The following is a 27,720-nucleotide window of genomic DNA, read 5'->3' on the forward strand; positions in this document are numbered from 1 at the left end:
GATGGAGTTTTCTAAATATACAATCATGTCATGTTCATCAGAACCTTTCTTTCCAAAGGCAATGTATGTTTTTGCTTCCTAGTCTAAATGGTTATGATGGACTGAAGCGGTGGTGAGGAGACAACATTCTAATGAGGACAAGCAGAGAAACCAAGAAACAAGATGAAAAAGCTATAATAAATTATGGATTTTGATAAATTGCCCCACACTGTAGCATTTCAATTACAGAAACACATAGTTTACACAAGTAATTACTGAAGAAATTACCACAGAAGCACATCCATTCATTGAATTATGAGGCATCAATTCTCTCCCCTGATTGCATCTTCAGTTCCAAGAATGGCAATCACAGCTCCACACAAAACTTTAATAACACAATCATTTTTGGATTGAAAAGATACACTATTGGATGAGAAATATGTAAAGAGATGATAAGAAAAGGATGTAGATTCACACTGAGAAACAGAATGCCTTCAATGAGTTCATTGCAAAGCCAGAACTTTGACGATTAGAAGGTGATACTTGAGGAGCCTGTTCTGAACATGAGTCCCAATGTTCTCTGAGGGTCTTTGGCATCATGGTGAGGGTCAGAAGAGATTATCTAGTGAGGATAAAGTCCAGCAACAAATGCATTATTTTTCTATTTTTTTAGAAATAAGAGTCTCACTCTGGCACCCAGGCTGGAGTGCAATGGCATGATCACAGCTCACTGTAGCCTTGACTTCCCAAGCTCAAGAGATCCTCTTACCTCAGCCTCCCGAGTAGCTGGGACCACAGGCGCGTACCACCATGCCTGGCTAAGTTTTTTTATATATATATAAAGACAGGATCTCACTGTGTTGTCCAAGCTGGTCTTGAACTCCTGGCCTCAAGCAAGCCTCCTGCTTTGGCCCTCCCAAAGTTCTGGGATTACAGGTGTGAGCCACCATGCTTGGCCCTAACCAATGCATTCTATTGATGTTAGCATGTCATATGATAAGTCTCACTGGAAATTTAAGGGCTTTTAATCTAATATTTTTTGCTGTTATTTTGAATAAAATCATGGTTTGGTTTGATTTGACTTTCTGACTTCCATTTTAGGTTCAGGGAGTACACGTGCAATCTACATGGGTAAATTGCATATCACAGGGGCTTGATGTACAGATAATTTTGTCACCCAGGTAATAAGCATAGAACCCAATAGATGGTTTTTGAATCCTCATGCTCCGCCGACCTTCCACTCTCAAGTTGGCCCTGTTGTCTATCATTCCCTTCTTTGTGTCCATGTGTGTACTCAGTGAGTGTTTAGGCACTTATAAATGAGAACACGCCATGTTTGGTTTTCTGTTCTTGTGTTAATTCGCTCAGGATAACGGCCACCAGCTTCATCCATGTTGCTGCAAAGAACATGATCCTACTCTTTTTTATGGCTGCATAGTATTCCATGGTGTATATGTACCATATTTTCTTTATCCAGTCCACTGTTGATGGATGTTTTAGGGGGATTCCATGTCTTTGCTATTGTGAATAGAATACTGTGATGAACATACACTTGCATATGTCTGCCTTCATGACAAAGACTCCAAAAGCAACAGTCTTACTTTCACTCCAGTGCTTAAATCCTTTGAACTCAGTGTCCAGTGTATATGTATATGTATACACAGATATATGCATGTGCATACGTGCGTACACACACTCACACATGTGAACCTCCTATAGCAGACCATTCTTGGTGCTCCCTCATGCTCCCTCACTCTTATAACTTCAATGCAGACCAACCTAACTTGCAACTCCAAATCAATGCCTGAGGACTTTCTTTGGCACCAAAGCAGTTTGTCCACCCATTTGGCAGGCTAGAAGTGCAGCCCTCAGCCAAGGACTATCGGGAGTTGGTATATAAATACCCCAACTCCCTTTCCCATCACAGGGATAGCTCTGAGGTTTAGGGCCTACACTTTTTCTCAGAAATTTTCCCAGTGGAATTAAGCTTCAGGTGCTCTCAACTGCAATGAGTTTCAAAATATACGCTTTATTTCTGCCTCCTCTTTACTGTCTCATTCTCCACTCCCCTACTGATTTTTCCTGGGATCATCTCTAAAATACCTGACTTGAATCTTTATCTTAGGATTTTCTTCAGAACCTAAATTTGGGGAATCCAAAGTAAGGCATTCCTCATCCTTAAATTTAGGGCAATGCTCCCATAGTGAGCATTAAGTGAGAAAATTGCATGTAAAGTGTAAATCACAGTGCCTGGTTCAAGTAGGTGATTATTAATATTTATTATTATTACTGCTATCCCCATTTTTGTTAAAGTATATTTCCTCACTATCTTCTGCTCTCTCCAGGTTCTCGCCATCTCATTTGCTGTCTCTTTCCAACACTGTGGCTTTCATCCCCAACCACTAAAATGCAGGCTGACTAAAGGAGGACAGTAGCCCTGTATTCATTGGCATCAGTCACTTGTGGCTTCTCAACAGACCTTCTACCCAGGTGTTCAGATTCCTCAAGAATCTTTGGGAAGCAAAATCAATGGGGAACTCAGTGGCAACAAACTGTGTGTTACTTTTCTGTATTGTAACTTTGCATCTGTGTTTCCCCTCCTGGCTGGAGCGGAAGCAGGAACCACTTCATGCTGTTGGGTGCAGGCTCTGGTGATGATGCTCAAAGAGTAAAGGTTATTGGTCCCAGACATGACAGTTTCATCTCCAGGGTCCCTAAGCAGTAGTGGCTCCAGAATCCAAGCAAAAAGGTGAATGAGAAAAACAGAGTAATGTAGTACATAATGAGTTGGAGAATGGGAACCCAGCCTAAAGAATTTTAAATTAAGATATTTAAAAACTATGTGAGAGCCAAGAAATCCATATATAGCCCCACAAACTGTGCACCCCCGCCTTTGCCCGAACCCAGCCTTAACAGTTTACAAAGTTTTGTTGCAGTCTACAAACCATTTACGAAGCATTTGGTCCTCTTTACAGTCTTGTGTGGTCAGCCGGAATTTATTATCAGAATCTCTATTTTAGAGTGTAAGGAATTGAAGATCTCAACATTTAAATGCCTCTTCTAAGAAAAGAGCACACACAGTTAAAACGCATGAAATATCTGATTCTAAACACTGTGTTGTTTCTATGAACACACTCAGAGGTGGGGTTTTGGGGACAGAATCTCCTTCACAAGGTTGTGGGGGGTTGAATCACCGATGAACTAAACTCTTGTTGGAAAGGGAGAGTCCTCAAAAGAGTGAGTATGATTCATGGCAACTCATCCATGTCAGCAGATCAGTCACTCAGAGAGGATAATAAACTCACAGAATAAAGGACAAAAGGATATTCGACAGGAGGGCAGGACTTTTCATTCATGGGGTATACTGGGTCAAATGTTGCCCCTCAAATTCATGTCCACGTAGGACCTCAGAATATGTCCTTATTTGAAAAGAGGGTCTTTGCTAACATGACTAAGGTAAAGAGTGAGGTGAGATCATATTGGAATTTGGACCCTGAACCCAATGAATATCCTCGTAAGAGACAGATAAAGACACACATGACGAAGGGCCATGTGAAGACAGTGGCAGAAGTTGGAGTGATGCTGCCATAAGCCAAGGGACACCTGGAGCCACCAGAAGCTGGAAGAGGCAAGAATTCTGTCCTTGAGCCTTAAGAGGGAGCACGGCCCTGCCGATGCCTTGGTTTCTGACTTCTGGCCTCCAGAACCGAGAGATAATGTATTGTTATTGTCCTAAGCCACTGAGCTTGTGGTCATTTGTCACAGCAGTCCCAGAAAACTATACCATGAGATGACTGCCTAGGTGCAAGGGGATGAGGACTCACCATGCACCAGACACTGAACTTTCACAACCATCTTGACATGGAATCATCAGGAAGCTCCTATAGGACAGATAACATTGTGTTCGTTGTATAGGTGAGGGAGCTAAGGCTCAGAGAGGGTAAGTGAGTCACTCAAAATCACACAGCCCCTAGAGGGCAGAGCAGGGATAGATCAAGCTCCCTGCTGTGTTTTCAATCAGCGCTGAGCTGAAGTGTGATTGTGGGACTCACAAAGAATAAGTATGCCCCCCCTACTCTAAGATGAATGAGTTATCCTTTCTGCTCTGTTGCCTCACCCCTATTTCCCAGGGATGGCAAAACACACATGTGTATCAGTCCAGCCTCTTTGGGCTGTACCCCATAAATATGTACAATTATTATGTGTCAATTAAAAACAAAAAATATATTCACCATGGTTGGTGCAAAGTTTAGAATGTAAGTATAAGATCTTTCAGAAAACTAGTAGGTTGCTTTTATATTTAAGAAAAAAAAACTCTAATAGTAATAATTTTTTGCCAGCTATCTGGACAGCCCTTAGGTCAGTCAAATTGACACATAAAATTAACCATTAGAGGTGATGAAGACAATAAACAGGGTGATCTGTTAGGAAATGGCTGTAGAAGTGGGGAGTATTATAGATTGTGTATACAAGGAAGTGTTAATATTAGAGCTGAGGCCAGGTGCGGTGGCTCACGCCTGTAATCCCAGCTCTTTGGGAGGCCGAGGTGGGTGGATCACTTGAGGTCAGGAGTTCAAGACTAGCCTGGCCAACATGGTGAAACCCTGTCTCTACTAAAAATACAAAAAATTAGCCAGGTGTGGGCACAGGCACCTGTAATCCCAACTACTTGGGAGGCTGAGGCAGGAAAGTCGCTTGAACCCAGTAGTCGGAGGTTGCAGTGAGCCGAGATCGCGCCACTGTACTCCAGCCTCAGCGACACAGCGAGACTCCATCTCAAAAAAATATATGTGTATATATATTAGAGCTGAGAACTCAATGATGGGAAGGAGGGACCCCACAAAGATCTAGAATATTTTAGGAAGACGGAACAACAGCAAGTGCAAAGCCCCCGAGGCAGGAGAGGGGTTGGAACAATGGAAAGAAAGCAGTGTGGCTGGGCCAGATGGGATGGGAGATGAGGCATTCACATCTCCCTCTCTATAGTTTAAGCTCCATGAAGACCTTGTTCATTTTGTTCACGGCCCTATCTCCAGCCCCTAGAAACTCTCCCACTCAGTTTTACTCATCCATGCAGAAAGAAAGTTAAACTAGATGATGCGTAAGTGCTTCGCCAGCTCAAACCTTCTACAATTTGAACTTTCTAAAATAATAGAATTGAGTCCACTGACTTCCCTTTCCGGCACCAGCAAAATGTCCTCATCATCATTTTAAAAGCCGTCCAAGTGGTAACTCTTAACCATAGGTCAGCAAACACACAGCTAAGCCGGGGATTTCCAGCACGTTCTCTCGGATGTGCAGTTTGTTGAAATGTAAACGAAGCAAGATTCTGTGGGTGAAAGTCTGGACCCTTCAACTCCAGGTCTTCCTGAGAAAGTCAGATACACAAGGAAGCTTTTAAAAATAGCTTCCCCACCACATTTTTAATGCATACTCAGTTTTTAAAAGGTTAGTAAGTATTCACTGCAAAGGGAGGAGGAACAAGTGACTAATATAATTTTTCCCTCTCCGTGTACGTGTCTCTGTCCCTGCTTCTTTCCCAAGTTGATTTGTGGGAAGAACACATTCTTCTTCAAGAAGTGATGGGCACAGGCCAGGTGCTGTGGCTCACACTTGTAATGCCAGCACTTTGGGAGGCCAAGGTGGGCGGATCACAAGGTCCGGAGTTCAAGACCAGACTGGCCAACATAGTGAAACCCCATCTCTACTAAAAATACAAAAAATTACCCGCGCATGGTGGTGGGTGCCTGTAATCCCAGCTACTTGGGAGACTGAGTCAAGGAGAATCTCTTGAACCTGGGAGGCGGAGATTGCAGTGAGCCAAGATTGCGCCACTGCACTCCAGTCTGGGTGACAGTGCGAGACTCCGTCTCACAAAAAAAGAAAAAAGAAGTGATAGGCACACAGATAAAAATCCACTGAAGATCTTTGCTCTTCTTTCTTACACACCGACACACACGTGCACACATACACTCCTACACACACAAATGTCCCAGATGCACAGCCATTTATGCTATTCACTAAAATACATGTAAGCACCAACACAAACTTATATTCACAACCTTCAGCACATGCACAAATATTCACATGCATACCTGCCTATAAGCACATGTATGAGTATTCATATGCATCCCGACACACATTATATTTATGATTATAAGTATGTGAGTACATGAATGGTTATAAGTACATGAGTACATGAATGAGTACATGAATGATATATTCACATACATGTATCTTACATGTAAGTTACAAAGCACACAAATATGGGCTTGCATATAAATCCTGAGATACACATACGTATAAAGACATAGGACACAAGCCCTTACAAACAGATGCATATGTAACCGGCACATGTACTGACATATATTCATGTACATAAGTACTTAAAAACATACCACATACGTACAATCATTCCCACACAGAGCATGCAGGCACAATTGTTGTGCACAAACATAGACACCAAGGGGCTTCATTCTGTTTTCCTCAATGACCAGGTGAAAAAAAATACAATTGGTGGAGCTGGGGATGCATTTTGCTTCTGCTTTGTGTTTTCTCTGCTAGAAAATAGCAAATCAGTTGTGGTGGAATAAGTGAAGTAGTCAGAAAGTAAGATGCAGGCTTCTCCAGAATGAGAGGTCTGGTGTTCCCCTCTGCAGAGAAACCAAGAGCAAGGAGCTTAGGTTCTGCAGGGAGCTGGGGCTGCACTCCTGAAATTCATGAAATCCTCACCAGAGGGAGTCTCCCCGGCAGTTCCTCATCATCCCACAAATTAATATTAACAACATCCTTCCATGTATGATTTATTTTGACTTTGGGGGAAATGCCTTCCTGCCTATGTTCTGTTTGTATTTTTAAGCTTCCAGCCAGGTAGGAAGGACAGGTGTCACAATGCCATTTCAGAGGCAGCAACCACCAAGACATGGCGGTGGTCATCGTGCACCTTCGATGGCGTCGGGCTTTGTGGCAAGTGCTTTTGTTACCTTAACTCATTTCATCCCTGCAACAACCCTGGGGGTAAATGTATTAATATCACCATTTCACAGTTGAGTAAAGTGAGGATAAAAACAGTAAAAACAGTAACAACTTGCTCAAGGTCACAACAGATGACGCTGCTATTTAAACCCAGGTTGGCTTTGAAAAGACCGGCTCAGGGGGTGGTGGAACCTGGGGTGCTTTAGAATAATGAGATTATTTTAAGCCTTATTTTTAAACTTTTTTTTTTTTTTTTTTTAAGTGAGAACAGCCAGAACCACTTCACAAGGCCAGGCTAGCTCTCTTCACTTCTAATAATTGGCCTCTGTCCCAAGGGAGCAATTCTCTGTGGGAAACAGAAGTTACAAAAGCCACAAAAGAAGCAAAAGATGACCATGTTCAGGCTGCTGACTATAGCAGAGCTTCTCAACCTCAGGCGCTATTGATCTATTGGACCAGATAATCCTTTGTTGTGGGGATCTGTTCTGTGCACTGTGGGATATTGAGCCACATTGCTGGCCTCTACAATCTAGACGCCAGTAGCACCCTCCATCCTTTGTGACAACAAAAAATGTCTCCAGACATTGCCAAATGACCCCTGGGGGACAAAATCACCCCTGATTGAGAACCACTGGACCACAACCTGCTTTCTGAACACCTGCTATGTGCCAAGCGTTGAATGATGTGTTTTAATTCACTTGCTCTTCCCAGCAACTCCATAAAGTAGGACTATTCATTTCCCCATTCTATAAGTGGAGAAACTGAGGCACCAAGAGGGTAGATTACTTGACTAAGACAACACATATTTTTCCACCATCTTCTATTACCACTTCCAATATTAGCAACTACTATTGAACACTCTATCTCACTCTATGCTAGGCACTGTGCTTTACATGATCTGTTTTAAGTTTTAGCACAATTCTCTGCAGTAGCTACCACTAACCACTTCCATTTTACAGGTGAAAGAACAGAGGCCCACCTACCAAAAAGGTAGAGCAGGGATTTGATCTTGCATCCAAGTGACTTAAAGCCTAAGTGCTCACCAGGTCTAAAATGCCACTACCATAGCAGAGAGAAAAGATTACATCGGAACTCCAGAACCGAAACACATGCTTTCATTTGAGCATTTCCTGGCTTGTGAGCCAGGCAAAATGATTTTGAATAACTGAGCTGCTATTTAAAAGAAAAAAAAATCGTGCAACTGAATTCTAAAGAAAATTTCTTGTGGCTTCATTGTTAAACCTCAACCATCCTTTCCCTGTGAATCACCACCAAATTGTTCACTGTGCTTTAGTTAGCGCCAATTAACTCCTTACAATTGAGCATATTTTCCACTATTACAGGGGCTGCATAAAATCTTCCAACTGGGGAGACCCAGAAACATCAGAATCCAAACCAGATGATGATCCTCATCTCATTATGACCCAAAATAAACCAGTCATGGCTGTAAAGGATTACAAATAAAATCCTATTAAAATCTAGCATGCACCAGGTCCTCTAAAATAGCACAAGACCACAACTATGAGTGTTCTGGGAGAATATGCTTACTCTATTTGGGGGGGAAAGTAAAAGCTATAAAAAAAATTAACTAGCATCTATTCCTTTTTCCTCATGGTAATAAAAGCACAGGGTTTGGCTGGGCATCTTCTGCCTCTTACATACAGAGTCTCTTCCTCACCTCCAGGGGTGGGCTCTGATTGGCTTAAACCAAGCCACATACTCCAGGAAGCCATTCTGATTGGTTCAAACCTGATACAATGTGAGCCAATGAGATAGGAGATCTATTTGCTAGAGATTAAAATATATATATATATATATATTTCATGCCTACCTGAGATAACTACAGGGAATAGCATGGGAATAAGGAAACAGAGGACTCTTATGCTATAAGTCCGTATTTATTTTTGCTATAAATACTCTATTATAAATTAATGAAAAAATCACAGTAAAATCTCTGTGACACGAGAGCTCTCACATTTGTTTTCTTTTTTGTTCCTGTTTTTCTTTTTCTTTTCTTTTTTTTTTTTAGACAGAGGCTAGAGTGCCATGGCTCAATCTTGTCTCACTGCAACCTCTGCTTCCCAGGTTTAAGCAATTCTCCTGTCTCAGCCTCCCGATTAGCTGGGATTATAGGTATGTGCCACCAAACCTAGCTAATTTTTCTATTTTTAGCAGAGACGTGGTTTCGTCATGTTGGTCAGGCTGGTTTCGAACTCATGACCGCAGGTGATCCACCCGCCTTGGCCTCGCAAAGTGCTGGGATTACAGACGTGATCCACAGTGCCCAGCCCATTTGTTTTCTTAATGCCCCAGGTTGCACCTAAAAGAAGATGTGGGAAATGCAAAGGACCCCTGCAAGCTCCTGGCAGCCATTTTGAATCATGAGGGGCGTTGCTCTCACAGTGAGGAAGAAAAGAAGAAGGTGGAGAGAAGAGATGGGAAACAACCTTGTGTCTTGGATCAAATCCCATTTGAGGCCATATCTCCTTGTGGAATACTCATTCACCCAAATCAATAAATCCCTTTTGGCGTTCAAGGCAACTTGAGTTGGACTTTCTATTAACTTCAAACACCAGATATCTGGTATAAAATTAGTATTAACTAAGACCAGGATTTATCGGCCAGGCTAAGTGGCTCAGGCCTGTAATCCCAACACTTTAGGAGGCCAAGGCGGGTGGATCACTTGAGTCAGGAGTTCAAGGCCAGCCTGGGTGACATGGAGAGACCCCATCAAAAAATACCAAAATTAGCCAGGCATGGTGGTATGCAGCTGTGGTCCCAGCTACTCAGGAGGCTGAGGTGAGAGGATTGTTTGAGCCCAGGAGGCAGAGCCCAGTGAGCTGAGATCATGCCACTGTACTCCACCCTGGGCAACAGAGTGAGACCCTATCTCAAAACGACAACAAGAGGATTTATCATTATGCATTGGTAACCTATAAGGGGAACTAAAGGAAAGAATGAAACACAACCTTGAAAAACACGTCCATGCCAGAAGCTTTCCATGCATTATTGCTTTAGTCCTCAAACACCTCTGAATGGTTACATGCGCCCATTGCCATTTTATAGATGAGGAAACTGAGGTTCAGGAAAGGAAAAAAAAAAAATTATGCCTAAGGACTCACAGCTGGCAAATGGTGGAGCCAATATTTGAATGCCACTCTGACTAATTCTGAAGAAGCGTATTGTTTTCATTAAACCACTTTACCTCAGCCAGATTCTGTGAACAGATTCTGATATCCTCACTGATGTGGAATTTTAAAAATCAAGAAAGTAAGCACTGGAGCTGGGACCCGAACACTCCCTAACTTTAAAATACTCTATCTTCCTCCTTCTAGAAGCCTCCTTTGGGGAACATCTTCAGCTCATGGTGCAACTGTTCCAAGTAAACTCTTTAAATGGCACTGGTGACCTGTGAATACAGCCACTTAAAATGCTTGTGCTCCTGACCTTACCTTGGCACCATCACTGCTATCCCTGAGGACATTGATACCTTTGAGTACTTACAGGCACACTGGTTCCAAATTCCAGCTGCACCTCTCCCCAGATCTCCCACATCTGAATCACCAGGTCCTACAAGATATAATAGTCTGGAGGATGAAGCAGCATGCACTCTGCCATTGCTTCTAGCAAAATTAATGTGTCCCACGCACACTCATTCCATAGTTGGGCCAATGAAAAAATGAATGAGCTCTGAGAGTATGTAAATGATTCACAGCTCATTGGCTCCTTAAAGTACCCCATTTATAATAAATGTATGAAAAATAAATAGCAGTAAAACTCTTTGACACTAGAGCCGTCACATTTGTTTTCTTGTTTTTTTTTTTTTTTTCTTTTTGAGACAGGGCGTCACTCTGTGGTCCAGGCTGGAGTGCAATGGCACATTTGTTTTCTTAATGCCCCAGGTTGCATCTAAGAGAAGATCTGGGAATTACCAAGGTTAAGTTGATGCAGATGGTGGGGAAGGAGAGTCATTACAGGCTTCTGGAATCCAAAAGCTGCTCCCAGTTCCCCAAAGTCAAGGCTACTGTTACCAACGGTGTTTGCAAAATTCCTATTCCAACAACTTAGGCTTGGATATTCCATATTACTTTTGAAGGTTAATAAGGGAAATTGACTTTTTTTTTTTTTAAGTTGGAGTCTTCCTCTGTCACCCAGTCTGGAGTGCAATGGCACAATCTCTGCTCATGGCAACCTCTGCCTCCCGGATTCAAGTGATTCTCCTGCTTCAGCCTCCTGAGTAGCTGGGATTATAGGCATGTGCCGCCACGCCAGGCTAATTTTTGTATTTTTAGTAGAGATGGGATTTCACCATGTTGGTCAGGCTGGTCTGGAACTCCTGACCTCATGATCTGCCTGCCTCAGCCTCCAAAATTGCTGGGATTACAGGCGTGAGCCACCACTCTTGGGTGACTTTTTTTTCAAAAACAAAATTTAAAAGCCACACAGGAGGCTGTACCAGTCCTATGCATGAGGTCACTCAGCTATTCATCCATCCATCCATCCCTGCATTCATTCATTCATTCATTCATTCAATGTTTATGGAGTATTCATCATATGCCAAGAATGTCACTAGGCACAGAAACCAACTATTAGCCTTGCTAACAGTAATGTAGCAATTTAGAGTCCATACAGTATTTTTATAGCACATCATTAAAACTTTTATGAGCCAGGGAGGCTGTGGTCTTATGGTTAAGAAAGGGGCCAGTGGAGTCAGACAGCATGGGTTCAAAAAATGGCGCAACCACTTAGAACATGTTATTACATGAGGAGCTTGACTTAGCCCTAATTTCCACATCTACTAATCAGAGCTAATCAAAGTGTTTAGGGTTGTCGGGAGAATTAAGTGAGCAAATAACCTACATAGACTGTTAGTACAGTGCTTGGTTATCATAAACACTTCATAGATTTTAACTATTATTATCTTTAAAATCATCTACCTGTACAAAACTGTATCATGAATGCAAGATTTTTTCTGTATTGTGAACAGAATATTTTTTGGGGTTATAAACATTAATCCTGACTTCCATAGAGAGGTGTTTTTTGACAATGAATAAAGATGGTATAACCACCCTCAGAGCTTTCCAGAAAAACAGGAAAGAGAACACATTCTTCCACCTAAATCTGAGAACATTTGGTAGTTCCTTTGATACCAGGAAAACAAAGGATACATGAGGGTTACATGAGAAGAAACAATTGTAAATGAACAAGGAATCGAATTGGTTGAAAAATGAGCAAGAGAGAGAGATGTTGTACAACAAGCATTTCAGACAAGCCCAGAGGTCTGTAAATAAGATGGGCTGCCTGAAGAGGTAGTAAGTTCCCCACTCCACCCAAAGCGCAAGCAAACATATTGTGGTCATTTGTCACAGTGGAGCATAATGTAAGTATTGGCCCTACTGAGCTTTAAGGCTATCTATTAGACTGATATTCCCTTGTTCTCTTCCTGTAGCCCTTTGTCCAACGTTACTTAGGTGGAGGGAAGGGGAAAGGTATTTTGTATTTACAGGTAAAATAACTATCCAACTCTCAGCCCCACAGTGCAGTTTGGCCTAGGGAGGTAGGACTTTGGGGAATCAAATTTTATCTAGGTTCAGTTCCCCACTCTGCTACTCAGATCTTACTCTATATGCTCAGTGGCAAACAACCTTACACTCATGGTTCTCAGTTTCCTCATTTGTTAGGAAAAGCAAAAGAGAGAAAATATGATCGAACTTGAGATTATACAGATATAGATGAGATGAGCTATGCAAACCACTTAGCTTAACCAAATAAAGTCAATTTCGTATTCTACCCTTTCAGATCTCCCTGAATTCCTCCTCCAGGATGTGTGTTTATTTATTTCACTCACCAAACGCCATTAATCAGTTTTGTACTAAACATGTTAAATATTAAGTCACTCTGCTAAATAAGTGGTGACTCGGGTATTTTTATTATTTCTCATTTAATAGATGAAACTGAGGCACAGGAAAGTTAAATAACTTGCCCAAGGTCATACAACTAGTAGGCGCCAGGGTTGGTTGAAATTTGAACACAGTCTGACTCCAGAGTCTCATGCCTTAACTCGTATATCATTCCACTTTTCACTTCACTGATGAATAAACAATCAGCCCTTTGTATCTATGTGTTCTCCCTCCTCAGATTCAACCAATCACAGATCAAAAATATTCTGAAAAATAAAAAATAAAAACAATAATATAACAACAAAAAATAATACAAATTTTAAAATACAGTATAAAAAGAATCGCATAGCATTTACATTGTATTGTGTTTTAAAAGTAATCTAGAGATGATTTAAAGTATATGGAATATGCATAGTTTCCATGCAAAGACAACGTCATTTTATATAAAGGACTAGAGCATTTGTGGATTTTGATATCTCCTGGGGTCCTGGAATCAATCCCCTCCAATACTGAGGGGTGACAGTAACTTTCTTGGGAGTGTAACGTTTGGTGTTCTAGTCTATTCCAAGCACTTAAAACAGTGCCTGGCACATAATAAGTGTTGAATAAATATTGAAATAATGAATGAAGAATAAGTGAATAAACAGAATATTCTTCAACAAGTGTCAATTCCCTCTTCCTTCCTCTCCCCTAAGGAGGTGGAAAAACTTGAATTCAAATCTCTTGCATTCTCTTTGAATCTGAGATTTTGCACAAAATTTGACCAAATTACATATAATCATGGATCCATCATAAAGATGAATTCAGATAATTAGACCAAAAATACAATGTGCAAATTCCCATTCAATGGATGTGTCTGGAAAAGGTATTTGCCTGGAATTTCAACCAAACCCAATGTCCCTTTGAGGCCACTAAGGAGAAACTCAGCCTGGTGAATAACAGGACATTTGAGTGCTGGGATTAAATGATGATTAGAAGACACCCGTGGCAAAGCTGCCTCATAACAAGATTAATGTGGGGGCAAGAAAAGGGTGGTTATTAATGTGTCCGGGAGACAACTCCCGGCACTGTTTCCCTGATGGCAGCAGAATCTCAGGTTATTTATAGCCACTTCTCAGGAGGAACATGGCACAGGGTGTCCGAGGAGAGAACCACGCCAAGGTGCACTAATGGAACTTTGAGGATAATTTACTGCTCAAGTTCAAGGACTTTTGCAACAAGAAAGAGCCTCTCAAACTCCCAGCAACCTCTACCCAGGAAGGAGATGAATGTGACTGTGCAGGTCTGTCATTCAAGATTCACCATCTCATCGATCTCATCTTCTCCCACCGTCCCCCGGGCTCACTCCTCTCCAGCCACTGCAGCCTCAGGCAGCTCCTCAGACATGAAAAGCACACTCGCACCACAGGGTTTTCTTTTTTGCCCTCTCCTCTGCATGGACACACGTTTCTGACATCCTTTTAAACTACAGGCTTCCGATTACCTGATGTTAGTAATTGAAGGTTGCAGTGAGCTATAACTGTGCCACTGCACTCTAGCCTGAGCGACAGAGTGAGACTGTCTTGAAAGCAAACTAAAATTAAACTAAAAGTTGAAAATAATAAAATATAAACTTCCTTTTCTGCTTCCCTGCTTTGCATTTTTCTACCACTCTTACCATATCCATGCTTGCTTTGCCCCCAGTTTGCTGTGTGATCTTGGGCTAATCACTCTCTCTCTCTGAGTTTTAGCTTCCCATCTACAAAATGAGGGCAGTGGTTGACGATTCTCTAAAATCCTTTCTAGCATTCACATCCCACGTCTCTGTGTGCAAATAATGTAGGTAAGCTTGATGCTGTGTCTGGTAAACATAGATAGTTTCAGGCTTATTTATCAATAACAAGAAAGTGACATTGTACATAGTCACTTCTTGCTATTTTCAGTAAAGTCACCACCAACTCCCAATGAGTCAATTCTGAGCCATGGCTCCTAAGAGAAATACACGGTTGGGTTCCTGCGAGCCTCTGACCACAACATTTTTGTCAATCAATCAATGCATCACCTTGTTTTTTGTGTATTTGTGTTGAAGGGCATCTTATGTAACACATGTTGATTCACTAACACTGAGGCTCACAGTCAAGAGTACAATAACACATTCCTGAGCAACACTTATCCAACACACGTATGTCCTTCTTCAGGCACGTCACAGCCTTTGGAACACGAGGTAGCACTTTCACAGCTTACTTGGGGAACAATTTTAAACAGCAAAGTCACCAAGAAAAAGCACACAAATGTGACAAATATGGCACTAAATAGACTGCAAAAAAAGGTATTTGCTTTTCACATGAGAGCTGAAACAACATGGCAGAGTGTTGCCCTGTTTTCCCTAAGCTAGAAATGTTTTCATCATCTGATTAAAATTTTTCAGGGCTCTGTACATTTCTGTGAGTGACCGTGAAAGTGCCATGAGTATTGATTCAGGGGTTACAAATAAATTTTAGCAAGTAAGCAAATTCACAAATACAGAGTCTGGGAATAATGAAGACCGATTGTATAGTTTACAAAGATAATTATCATGTGCCTTTCCCACCACAACGTAAGCTCCAAGAAAGCAGGTGTTGTTCTGTTTTGTTCACCACTTTCTCTCTAGCTCCTAGAATATAGTACACTCTCAACAAATATTGGTGACATAAATAAGCCTGAAGATATCTATTTTGACCAGACACAGTATCGAGTTTATTTAAATAATTAGCACACAGAGATGTGGGATGTGAATGCTAGAAAGGATTCTAAAGAACTATCAACCACTGCCCTCATTTTGTAGATGTGAAGCTAACGCCCAGAGAGGGGTAGTGATCAGCCCAAGATCACACAGCAAACTGGGGTCAAAGCAAGCATGAATTTTTTTTTAATTTTTTCTGTCTTTAGTTTTTTGTTTTGTGTTTTTTTTTCAGAGACATTCTCACTCTGTCATCCAGAATACCCAGAATGGAGTGCAGTGGCACAATCATAGCTCATTGCAGCCTCAAACTCCTGGGCTCAGGTCATCCTCCCACCTCAGTCTCCCAAGTAGCTAGGATTATAGGCATGTGACACCATGCCTAGCTAATTTTTTTTTTTTTTTTTCTAGAGTCAGGGTCTCTCTGTGTTTCTCAGGCTGGTCTTAATCTCCTCGTCTCAAGCAAGCCTCCCACCTCGGCCTCCCAAAATGTTGGGATTACAGGCATGAGCCACCGCATCCAGCTGAGCATGGACTTCTTAAGCTGTGGCTCAGAGCTCATTCCATTGTACTATATTTCCAGCACGTTACAGACATGATCTTTGTTATTACTGGGATGTCTCAGAGCATCTGACTCAGGGCTTAGAACAGAGTGGGTGTTCAATAAATGCTGACAGGCTGGATTACAGAAAAGGTAGGGGATATTCCTAGAAGATGAAAAGGCAGACTGCACCCTCAGCGAAAGTCAATCACATCAATTGGAAACATTGACTTGATTTTCAGCAGTAGCTCTCTCAGGAAAAAGTTAGTGGGGAAGAAAGAGGAACTCTGTGTGTCAGTAAAGACTTCATGTTCCAAGTAATGAAAAGATAAACAGACTTGCTTTAAAATAAACAAGAGAGAGAATTCATTGACTTGTGCAACAGAGAAGTCCAGAATTAGGGAGAATTTCAGATGTGGTTTGCTCCAGTGATTGAAAATAGCATTGGGGTAGCAGTTTTGCAGCTCTGTTTTTCTGGAAATCTCTTAGCTGTGTCCTCGAGATAGCTTCTCTCACTAGCAAACTGTGTACAGGAGTCTGAGGTTTAGTATCTACCCAACACAGCATCCAGAAGAAAACAGCTTCTATGGTCCAGAATTCCCACCTGGAGATTCTCACCTGAGATTCACTGTAATTGGACTGGCTTAAGTCATGTGGTCACCCCTGAACCAATCACCATAGCCAGGAGGGTGGAAGCTGCTGATCGGCTGAGCAGGATCACATGTTCTAATCATGCAGCTAAATATTGGTATCAGCACCTGAAGAATCTTCTATCAAAATTCAGGGATGGTAGAAAGAAGAGAGAGGGGAATGAATACCAAGAAACAATAGTTTTCCACACTATATACACGTATGAGGCCAGACACCTCCAACGGACTTCCAATACAGGAACAGAGATTTGAGAAATTGTTAATTGTTTTAAAGAATTTATTGCTCTACACATACTATTGCTCCAGGTTCCATGCTAGGTTCTAGGGATACAGAGGTGAAAAACTTCTAATCCTGATCCGCAAAAATAGCTCACAGGTAATTCACAACAGTTGGTTCATAAGATACATGAAAAAAGAGATCTGTACAAATGCACTAAATTAGAAAAAAAAAAAAAAAGAAAAGAGAAGAGGCTATGTCAGTGCCGTGTCAGTCCCAGAACAAAAACACTGTTTCCGTGTTATTTATTCTTTACAACTTTTTTTTTTTTTTTTTTTTTTTTTTTCTGAGACAGCATCTCTCTCTGTCACCCAGGTTGGAGTGCAGTGACACAATCTTGGCTCACTGCAAGCTCCACCTCCAGGGTTCAAGCGACTCTCCTGGCTCAGCCTCCCAAGTAGCTGGGATTACAGGCGCCCAACACCACTCCTGGCTGATTTTTGTATTTTTGGTAGAGATGGGTTTTCACCTTGTTGGCCAGGCTGGTCTCAAATTCCTGACCTCAGGTGATCCACCCGTCTCAGCCAGCCTCCAAAATGCTGGGATTAAAAGCATGGACCGCCACGCTTGGCTTTAACACCTTTTTGAATATCACATGTACACTAGGGACAGAAATGTGCACTCAATGAACCCTTTGACGGTTATTAGTCCCAGAATATTAGAAGCGTTTGGCTTTTTCCAGTGATTGTCTTTGAGAGAATCAGTGGCCTCCTCCCACAAGGGACTCTGCATTTCTTACATAACTTGCAGCATCTCCAACTGGGAAGACTTGGCCCCACATTCATTACAATACCCCAGAGAGATTCCCATAACTTCATTTTCATGCTGCTGTCAGAGAGCTACTCCACTGTGAAGCATTCTAAGTGAGAAACAAGCTGTGGGCAGGAACCTCTCCATGTTCCTTTGATAGCTATCAGGAGGCAGAGGGTTTACAGCAAAATCACTTCCTCTACATTTACTTGGGGTTTGTGCCAAAGCGTGCTGATCCTTCAGGACTCTGCTCAGATCCAGACTTCAGAATGGTGAGATGTGGGGAGCTGAGGGTGGAACAGTCCCTAGAGGAAGTGCTGGCTCCATGAGTCTGCGGCGCCATGCAGGTCAAGGTAGTGACATGGGTGGCCCTACGTGCCAGGTGATGGACTAGGGGAATTGCTTGCACAAGCCCTGGAATAGAGTAGATGGTAAATAAGTGTTAAATTATGTGCAGGAATGTGACAGCAGGAAAGAGGTGCCAGATAATGTTTCCATATTGGTTGCAATTCAAATTAGCTTAAGAAAAAAAAAAAAAAAGGAAAAGACAGCTGTATTGGCTGGTATAGCTGGCAAATTAAAGATAGGACTAGTTTTAGGCAGGAGTGGATCCAGGGACATCACTGAGACTGTGAGAGCTCTGTCTCTTTTTAACTCCTGGTTTGCTTCTCTGTAGGTGATGGCCTCGTCCTCACCTTCCGGAGACAACTTTTCTCCACATTGAGGGGAAGGTGGTTGTCCTCAGTCACTGACAAACAATTTTGAAGCTTTGTGACATGAAAAGTAAATCCTTTTTCCTTCCAGCACCTAATCAGGAATTGCAGGGGAAATTGTCCAATTAACCTAGCTTGGGTAGGACAGAAACCCCTGGAACAGGTATTATGAATCAGAGAAATTGGGTTCTTTGACTAGCCAGCCTTGGAATGCATATCCACCCTAATGACAGGGTGGCCTCATTTAGTAAACAAAAATGCAGTGCAAGTATGGAATAAAAATGATTCATTCCTGGCTGGGCACGGTGGCTCACTCTTGTAATCCCAGCACTTTGGGAGGCTGAGGCAGGCAGATTACCTGAGGTCAGGAGTTTGAGACCAACCTGGCCAACACAGTGAAACCCCATCTCTACTAAAAATACAAAAATTAGATGGGCGTGGTGGCAGGCACCTGTAGTCCCAGCTACTCGGGAAGCTGAGGCTGGAGAATCTCTTGAACCCGGGAGGCTGAGGTTACAGTGAGCCAAGATCATGCCACTGCATTCCAGCCTGGGTGACAGAGTAAGACTCTATCTCAAAAAAAAAAAAAAAAAAAGATTCATTCCTTATATGAAATTCCAATTCAACTAGGTGTCTTATCTTTTTTATCTAACAACCTGGCAATGGAGGCAGAAGAAGGATTCTATGATTGGAAACCTGCCAGACTCACCTGGTACATAGAAGAAAGGCTAAATCCACCAGACTGTTGGATGGACCTAAAACAAATTGCCCTCCACAGCTCGGTTTCTTATTAATATACTCATAGAAATGCACAAGAACTGAAAACTTGATAGGGAAACCGAAAAATAAAAATAAAAATAAAGCTGTAAACCAATGTTTCTTAAAACATGCTCTGCAGAACACTCGTTTGGTGGAACGTAAAGCATTCCTTCATATTAAAGGACTTGCGTGTTAATCGTGTTTCTCTGCTGTAGGACTCTCATTGCATTAATATGTCAATTTCCGTTGTGAAATTCTCAGGAGAGAGAGGGAGCATGTGATATTCCTCAAATGCATGAGGTCATGAAAGCTAAGAGCGGAAGAGCATTAGGATAGCAGAACAGTTTTCATAGCACAACAGTTCCTTGCAGGTGGTGGAAATCACAAAGTTCAGGGGAACATTTTACTGGCTGTATTGTTAGTAGGATGAATACTATGTACTGTGTCTTCTGAACTATAATATGGTATCCCTGAGAAACAAAATTAGAGGAAATATTGATCCCATCTCACCATTTCCAGCTAAAACTAAGATGCTGAGTCTGCAATGCCCCAAAATAAATGTACTCATTCCCTGAACACATGGGGGCCTTTGTCTTATTTATTTATTTATTTATTTTGAGACAGAGTTTCACTCTTGTTGCTCAGGCTGGAGTGTAATGACATGGTCTCGGGCCCACTGCAACATCCATCTCCCAGGTTCAAGCGATTCTCCTGCCTCAGCCTCCCGAGGAGCTGAAATTACAGGCACCCGCCACCACACCAGGCTAATTTTTGTATTTTTAGTAGAGACGGGGTTCACCATGTTGGCCAGGTTGGTCTCAAACTCCTGACTTCAAGTGATCCACCCGCCTCAGCCTCCCAAAGTGCTGGGATTCCAGGCATGAACCACCGTGTCGGGCTAAGACTCTGTCTTGAGCCATCCCAGCCAAGTTTTGAAGTTGCCCTTGCATCCGCTCATAAGTTATAACTCCCAATATGCATTGCAACAGGAAGTGTAGGGAAAAGAGTGCAGAGTTGTAACTTATGCAGTACTTAGATACTCATTATACCTGGTTCACCTTTATTATCACAAGTTCACAGAAATTGGGAGCTAAAGAGACCTTTAAGGGAGAAATAGGAGAATTGAATCATCTTGACCTCCAGGCACATGCCAGACACCATGCTAACCCAGGTTTTCCATTTTTTCGGTGACTTCCCCATGACAACTCTGTATCTTTTATACAAAAGGACTTCTATAGCCTAATATTTTTAGGCTTTGTTTGATTCTCAACAGATACAAAAACCGAGTTCAGATACAATGGCTTGATTGAGCTCATTTCACTCCATGAAAAAGGTTTTGGAATAAGAGATTTTTATCTCCTCTACACTGATATTTTATACTTCTTTCAGCCACGCAATATTCTGCATCTCCAAGAAGCTCTCTGCTTCTTATTTAATGCTTGTCAACCTCTGCCCCTCTGGCAAATTTCTTCTAATGAGTAGCATCCAGGAAGCCCCTGTTCCATTTGTGTGCCCCCGGTATCCTCCACATTATGTTTGATCTCAACATCCCACTGAAAATTGGATATTGATAGTAGCCTGCTATGATAATGAACCATTCATGTCTCAATGTGAAAAGGCATTTAAGACACCTGTTTTCATTAGTAATAATAGATCATTGCTATGGTGGATGGATTTTTTTTTTTAATTATTATTGCACAGAAAAGGTCTTGAGAAACAGAGCGATTAATTTCCTGATACCTTACCAAGAGTGAGTACGATGTTAACCCTCACTTTAGGAAGTATTTGTAGGTAATTGGGCATGGCTGCTTGCAAGGGGGAAAGTGAATTATATTCTAGAGTAGGCTCTTGACATATCCCAGCCATGAATAACTACTTTTTTAATGTTTTGTTTGGCATTTACTCCTTCATTCATTCATTTTAGGAACACTTGTTAAATGACTCCTATTGGTCAGTTGCATGGTTAAATGCTGGGGTTGCAATGACTCAGTTTCATTCACTTATTCATTCAACAATCATGATACTATGTGCAAGGGCCCTGGATATTTAAAAATGGATTGTAGGCTGGGCACGGTGGCTCATGCCTGTAATCCCAGCACTTTGGGAGGCCGAGGTGGGTGGATCACTCAAGGTCAGGAGTTTGAGACCAGCCTGACCAACACAGCAAAATCCTGACTCTACTAAAAACACGAAAGTTACCCCGGCACGGTGGTGGGTGCTGGTAATCCCAGCTACTTAGGAGGCTGAGACAGGAGAATCACTTGAACCCAGGAGGCAGAGGTTGCAGTGAGCCAAGATTGTGCCACTGCACTCTAGCCTGGGTGACAGAGTGAGACTCCATCTCAAATAAGTGACTAACTAGATCTATACTCAAATAAAAATTGATTATGATTATAAAGCCCTAATACAACGACATAAGTCCATTCTCCTAAAGAAATATTCTTGCTCTCTGAGCCGGTAACTCCACATCTAAGACGTATTCTTAAAGAAATTATATTAAAATTATGAACAATCCAAATACTTATCAAGAGTAGAAAAATGGTTAAATGAATCATAATAATCTGTAGTTATTAATAAATATCTTATGAGAAAGATATGATGTGTGGAAGTAATTGTGATATATTAAAAAGAGGGAAGGCTTGCAAAATAAAAAAAAATATAAGCCAAAAAAAAAAATAGAACTCCCATATGATCCAGCAATTCCTCGCCTTGGTATTTATCCCAAGGAATTGAAATCAGGATCTTAAAGAGATATTAGCATTCCCACGTTGATGGCAACACTATGTAGAATGTGTAAATAAACGTCCATCAACACATGAATGAATAAAGAAAATGTGGTATATACATATAGTGGAATACTATTCAGCATTGAAAGGAGGAAATTTTGCAATACACAGCAACATGGATGAACTTTGAGACCATTACACTATATGAAGTAAATCAGTCACAGAACATCATATACAGAAGATTTCATTTACTTGAGGTGTGTATAAGAGTCAAATTCATAAAATTAAAGAGTGGAATGGTGGTTACTAGGGATTAGGGGAAAGGGGAAATAGGGCATTACTCATCAATAGCCATAAAGTTTCAGTTAAAGCAAGACGAAAAACCCCAGAGATTTGCTGTACAGCATTGTACCTATAGTCAAAAATTATGGATTCTACACTTAAAATTTTGTTAAGAGAGGTGGATCTCATGTTATGTATTCTTACCACAATAAAACAAAATTTTTAAAAAGAATAACATAAACCAAAATGGAAACAGTGGTTCCGTTCAGGGAGTACTCTGGGAATAGAAGTTAAATTTGTGGGTATGGTCAGGGTACATTTGATCTGGTGAACTTTTCTGCATTTCCAAAGTTCCAACAATAAACATGTGTTGCTTATGTAATTAAGAAGGATAAGCAAAATAAGTAGTGTAGAAGTTTGGGTTCTGCAGACTCGCCTTGGAAGATACAGAGCCAAGTCCAAAAGTGATGCTAATGACCCTAATGACAACAGTGAAAATTTACAAGGTCTCAGGGTTGGAGAGAACCACATGGGCTGATTCTGTCTCCACAACACACACATCTCAAGAGATTTGGTCTTGGGTAGGCCTGGACATTGGTACTTCTTAGATTTCCCAGGCAATTATAAGGTATAGCAGACAAGCTTGAGAGCTACCACATCACTGATTCTCAGACTTGACTGCACATAAGAATTATCTAAGAGACTTCACAAAAATGCTGATTCCTGGCTGAGCACGGTTGGAAACCAAGGTGGACAGATCACCTGAACTCAGAAATTTGAGACCAGCCTGGGCAACATGACAAAACCCTGTCTCTACAAAAAAATACAAAAGTCATCTGGGTGCAGTGGTACACATCTGTAGTCCTAGCTAGTGGGAGGCTGAGGTGGAAGGGTCACTTGAGCCCAGGATGCAGAGGTTTCAGTAAGCTGAGATTGTGCCATTGTACTCCAGCCTGGGTGACAGAGCGAGACTCTGTTTCAAAAAAAAAAAAAAAAACTGATTCCTGGGTGCCACCCAGAGATTCTAAGTTAACTAATCTTAGTGTAGTTTGGGCATTCTGATATTTAAAAGCTTTCCAAGTGATTGTAATATACATCCAAGCTTGGAAACCATTGCTCTACACCCTTGTACTTTAAAAAGAGTAGCCTGGCCGGGCGCGGTGCCTCAAGCCTCTAATCCCAGCACTTTGGGAGGCCGAGGTGGGCAGATCACGAGGTCAGGAGATCGAGACCATCCTGGCTAACCTGGTGAAACTCCGTCTCTACTAAAAAAAATACAAAAAACTAGCTGGGCGAGGTGGCGGGCGTCTGTAGTCCCAGCTACTCGGGAGGCTGAGGCAGGAGAATGGCGTAAACCTGGGAGGCGAAGCTTGCAGTGAGCTGAGATCCGGCCACTGCACTCCAGTCTGGGCAACAGAGCGAGACTCCGTCTCAAAAAAAAAACAAGAAGAGTGGCCTGTACATCATCAGTGTTGACACCACCTGGGAGCATGTAAGAAATGCAAAAATCTCAGTCCCCACCCCAGCCTACTAAAACCTCATCTATGCATTAACAAGACATTCAGGTGAGGTGTGTGTATATTAAAATTAGAGAAACACTGCCCTAGATCATCCCAGAGAATAAACACCATGGCTCCAGCAACCTTCCAAGTCAAATTGCCACAGACCCCCGTATCTATTCCATTCCCATTCCCATGTCTTTGAAAAGGGGAAAGATCTAATTTAGGACAGTTCTGTAGTAGATAAAATGTGGCTCTGCCCTACTCAATCTATATCCAGACTTTCAAACCCCACACAACCCAGCCAGAGGGCAAGCATCTGCTTCTCCAAGCTGAAAGATCCAGATTTTTTACTATTCCACAGGACCACACTGGGAGGGAACAGAACAACCCCTGAAGAGGACATTTCACCACTGATCAGCTTCAAGAGGTGTCCCCGGAGTCCCCAAATCTCCCCACAACAAAGTGAGCTGATTTTCATCAGCAGCTGCCATCTCATCTGCATTTGAGATCCCATGAATATGCAAGCCGGGTGGATGGAGTCTCAAGGAAGAGGAATAATTGGCCCCTTACATTTGTTATTCAGGACCGCTGTTCTCTTATGGTGCAGTTTTCCTCTCCAGCAGTCTTGTGAGGGATTTAGGTCGCAGCAAATACCATGGGCATTATCCATCAGAACAGGATCAAAGGAAAGAAGAAGTGCATTTAAAAAAGTCCGGTGTGCGGTGTGATTACTTGATGATACTATTAAATTTCTCTTGTGTTTTCCAACCTCTCTGGAGAGGATTTGCAAATACCCTATGCCTCATTAGCCTTGAGCCAAAGCAGCCCTGAGCTTGCTGCATGGTGGGATGTGTGCGCTGGTACCTATCCCTCTGCAGCTATCTCCACCTCTAGGAAGGGAGAAATACAAGACCTCTCTAAAGGCAAGGTAACATGCGGTTATTTATAGACCTGAAGTATACAGACGTGGGCTCCAGAGCAGACACTGTTTTTGTCACTAGCATTTATTCTCTCTTCTTCCTTTAGGGAGTCATTCCCTCCTGGGTGCTAAATTTGCATGGCTTGGAGGGACCGATTGAATCAGGTATGGGTGTGACTCAGGCCCAGCCAATCAGAGCATCTCATTCTTCCAGCCACAAGGATTGGGTGAGGGATGCACACGTGACCCAATAACAGCCAATGAGAATTTAACTGCGACTGTTACGGTAAACGGCAGGAGTGTTTATACCCGCGAAAATCTAGAATCCGTCTGCCAGCAGTCATGTTACTGCAATCCTGTCTGAGACTAAAGTTAATACAGAGTAAAATAGAGTCAAAAGATGGGAAAGACAATTTTGAGTCCCTGGATTCAGCCATACCTGAAGTCTGGAGCCTTATCTGAGCCAGTGAGTTGGATGTCTATCATTGGCAAGGGAATGAATCCTAACTGATAATGGGCTGTTTTGTTCATATCCTATTTTGACACCACCTGGGGTTCTGCTTATCATAGCCGTCACACTAAAGACAAGATAACATTACATTTAGTCTTTCTAGTAATATTATAGAGCCTCTACTGTGTCCAAGACACTGTTGTAGGTGCGAAAGATAGTGTAACGCATAAAACACACCAAGTCCCTGCTCTTGTTGAACTTACATGAGCTTTGAGTCAGAAGATTTAGAGTGAGGTTCCATTTTACAGATAAAGAAATTAATGCTCAGAGATAGTCAAAAACCTGCCCAAGGTCACCCAGAAAACATGTGATGGAACGAGAATTCAAACCCAGATTCGTTTTACCCCTTAGGTCTGTGTGAAAATCTAAACCAGAAATTGAAAACTGGCAAAATCAGACCAGATCATGCCAAAGGACGTGTTTTATTTGGACCACGGTTTTTTTTTTTAATTTAGAATTATTAGCCATCGCTAAAACTCAGATTTTCTATACAGATCCAGATTTCTCAGTAGTACTGAAAAGTTGAAAGGTCTAGCAGCAAGAGACTAGAAGCCTCACATGGCAATAGCTGGCTGGGGCGAGAGGAGGCTGCACCCTCGAAACATAGCCACATTCTCCTGTTTGCCACAGTCTCTCCCTGGGCTACCTCTATCACTTATGTTTATCCCTTTGGACATTTGAGTTTGCAAGCCCTGCTGCAATGCCCTCATCATTGCTTGAAGTCCCATTGCTTGGTATCTAGCACAGGATCCATGGTGGATCACTCTCATTCCTACCACTTTGCTCAAGATGGGACTGATAGAAGCTACCCATCCACTTGCCTTTTGCATATGATTAAACCTTCTGGAAGCAGAGTAATCAGATGGAATCAGCTCCAGGGAAACATATGTATGCCCTGCTGGTCTCCTTAATTTCTGGAGAGGAAGCCCAAGCATGCCCACAGCTTTGCAGGTGTTACAGACAATTCAGTGTTGAAGGCCAACAACATAAGTGAAAGCCAATATGGTGATAAAAATAAATGCGCCTCTCCTATGTGTCTGAAGAATGAAGTGACAGATCAGAAGGGGTTGGTTGTTTTTATCATAGTGGAGAGAAAGAAAAAGTTTGGGGAAGAGCATCTAATTTATTATTGAGCATTGGCTGTGTGCCAGGCACAATGCTGGGTGTTTAGGATACAGAGATGAGGGAGATGTAGTCTCTGCCCTCAGAGAGCTCACAACGTACAGGGAGTTAGAAAGCATTGCTCCCTGCTATGCAGCAATAGACCAATACACTGAGACAGTAGGATTTGCAGCAGAGAAAATTTTAATAATCACAAGGCCACACGAAGCAAGGAAATGGAAGGAATTCTCAAGTCTCACATCCATTTGCTCAAGAATTTCTGGGCGAGGATTTTTAAGGGGATCACGAAGGGAGTTAGAACCTCACTCTAAACCTTCTGACTCAAAGCTCATGTAAGTTCAACAAGAGCAGGGACTTGGTCTGTTTTATGTGTTGCACTGTCCTTCGCACCTACAACACTGTCTTGGACACAGCAGAGACTCAATGATATTACTAGAAATACTAAATGTTACGTTATCTTGTCCTTAGATGGAGATATAGAAACACAGGATGCTGTAAAGTGCAGGAGAATTGCGACACACTTCTTCCTGAAGTGCAAAGGTCACTTCCAGGCAGTGTGAACAGTGTGAGCAAGGAAACAGGAGGGTCAAACAGCAAAGCATATTAGGGGGACATGAGGTATGGCTGGAGCACAGGTTGCAAGGGGAGCTGGGGCCCCAGATTAGACAGGAGACATTGGCAGGGGCCAGATTGTTATAGGACTAACAGTTTCATAAACGCACTATGCAGCAATAGACCAATACACTGAGACAGTAGGATTTGCAGCAGAGAAAATTTTAATAATCACTAGGCCACCCGAAACAAGGAAATGGAAGGAATTCTCAAGTCTCAGACCCATTTGCTCAAGAATTTATGGGTAGGGGTTTTTAGGATCATGAAGGGCAAGGAGGTAGAAAATTGGAATTGTCGATTGGTTGGGGTAAGGGGGATGAAATGATCAGGATATGTAAACTGTATTCTATGAGTCATCTCTTTGCTAGGCCCTTCAGAGCAGCTGATGTGGGTAGTTTTATTAAGTGGAACCTAAAGGAGAAACTCAAGCAAAATGCTAATCTTTTTACAATGTCTTAAATTTGTATCTATAGAACAGAAAAGAAACAAAGGATCTTGTGACAAGGTCTGTTACCTTCGGGTAGTAAACAGTAACCAACTACAAGGAAGTGGACCAAAGGGCAAGCTGGCTTAATGATTACTGCTGATTGTGCTGCAAGCCTGGGTGAATTTTGTTTTTTCCACTTAATCAATTTTATTATTTTATTTTGTTTATTTATTTGCTTTTTGAGATAGAGTCTGGCTCTGTCACCCAGGCTGGAGTGCAGTGGCATGATCTCAGATCACTACAAACTCCACCTCCCGGGTTCAAACGAATCTCCTGCCTCAGCCTCCTGAGTACCTAGGATTACAGGTGTGCACTAC

Source organism: Piliocolobus tephrosceles, chromosome 17 (assembly GCF_002776525.5).
Source record: "Piliocolobus tephrosceles isolate RC106 chromosome 17, ASM277652v3, whole genome shotgun sequence".
In the NCBI taxonomy this organism is placed as follows: Eukaryota; Metazoa; Chordata; class Mammalia; order Primates; family Cercopithecidae; genus Piliocolobus; species Piliocolobus tephrosceles.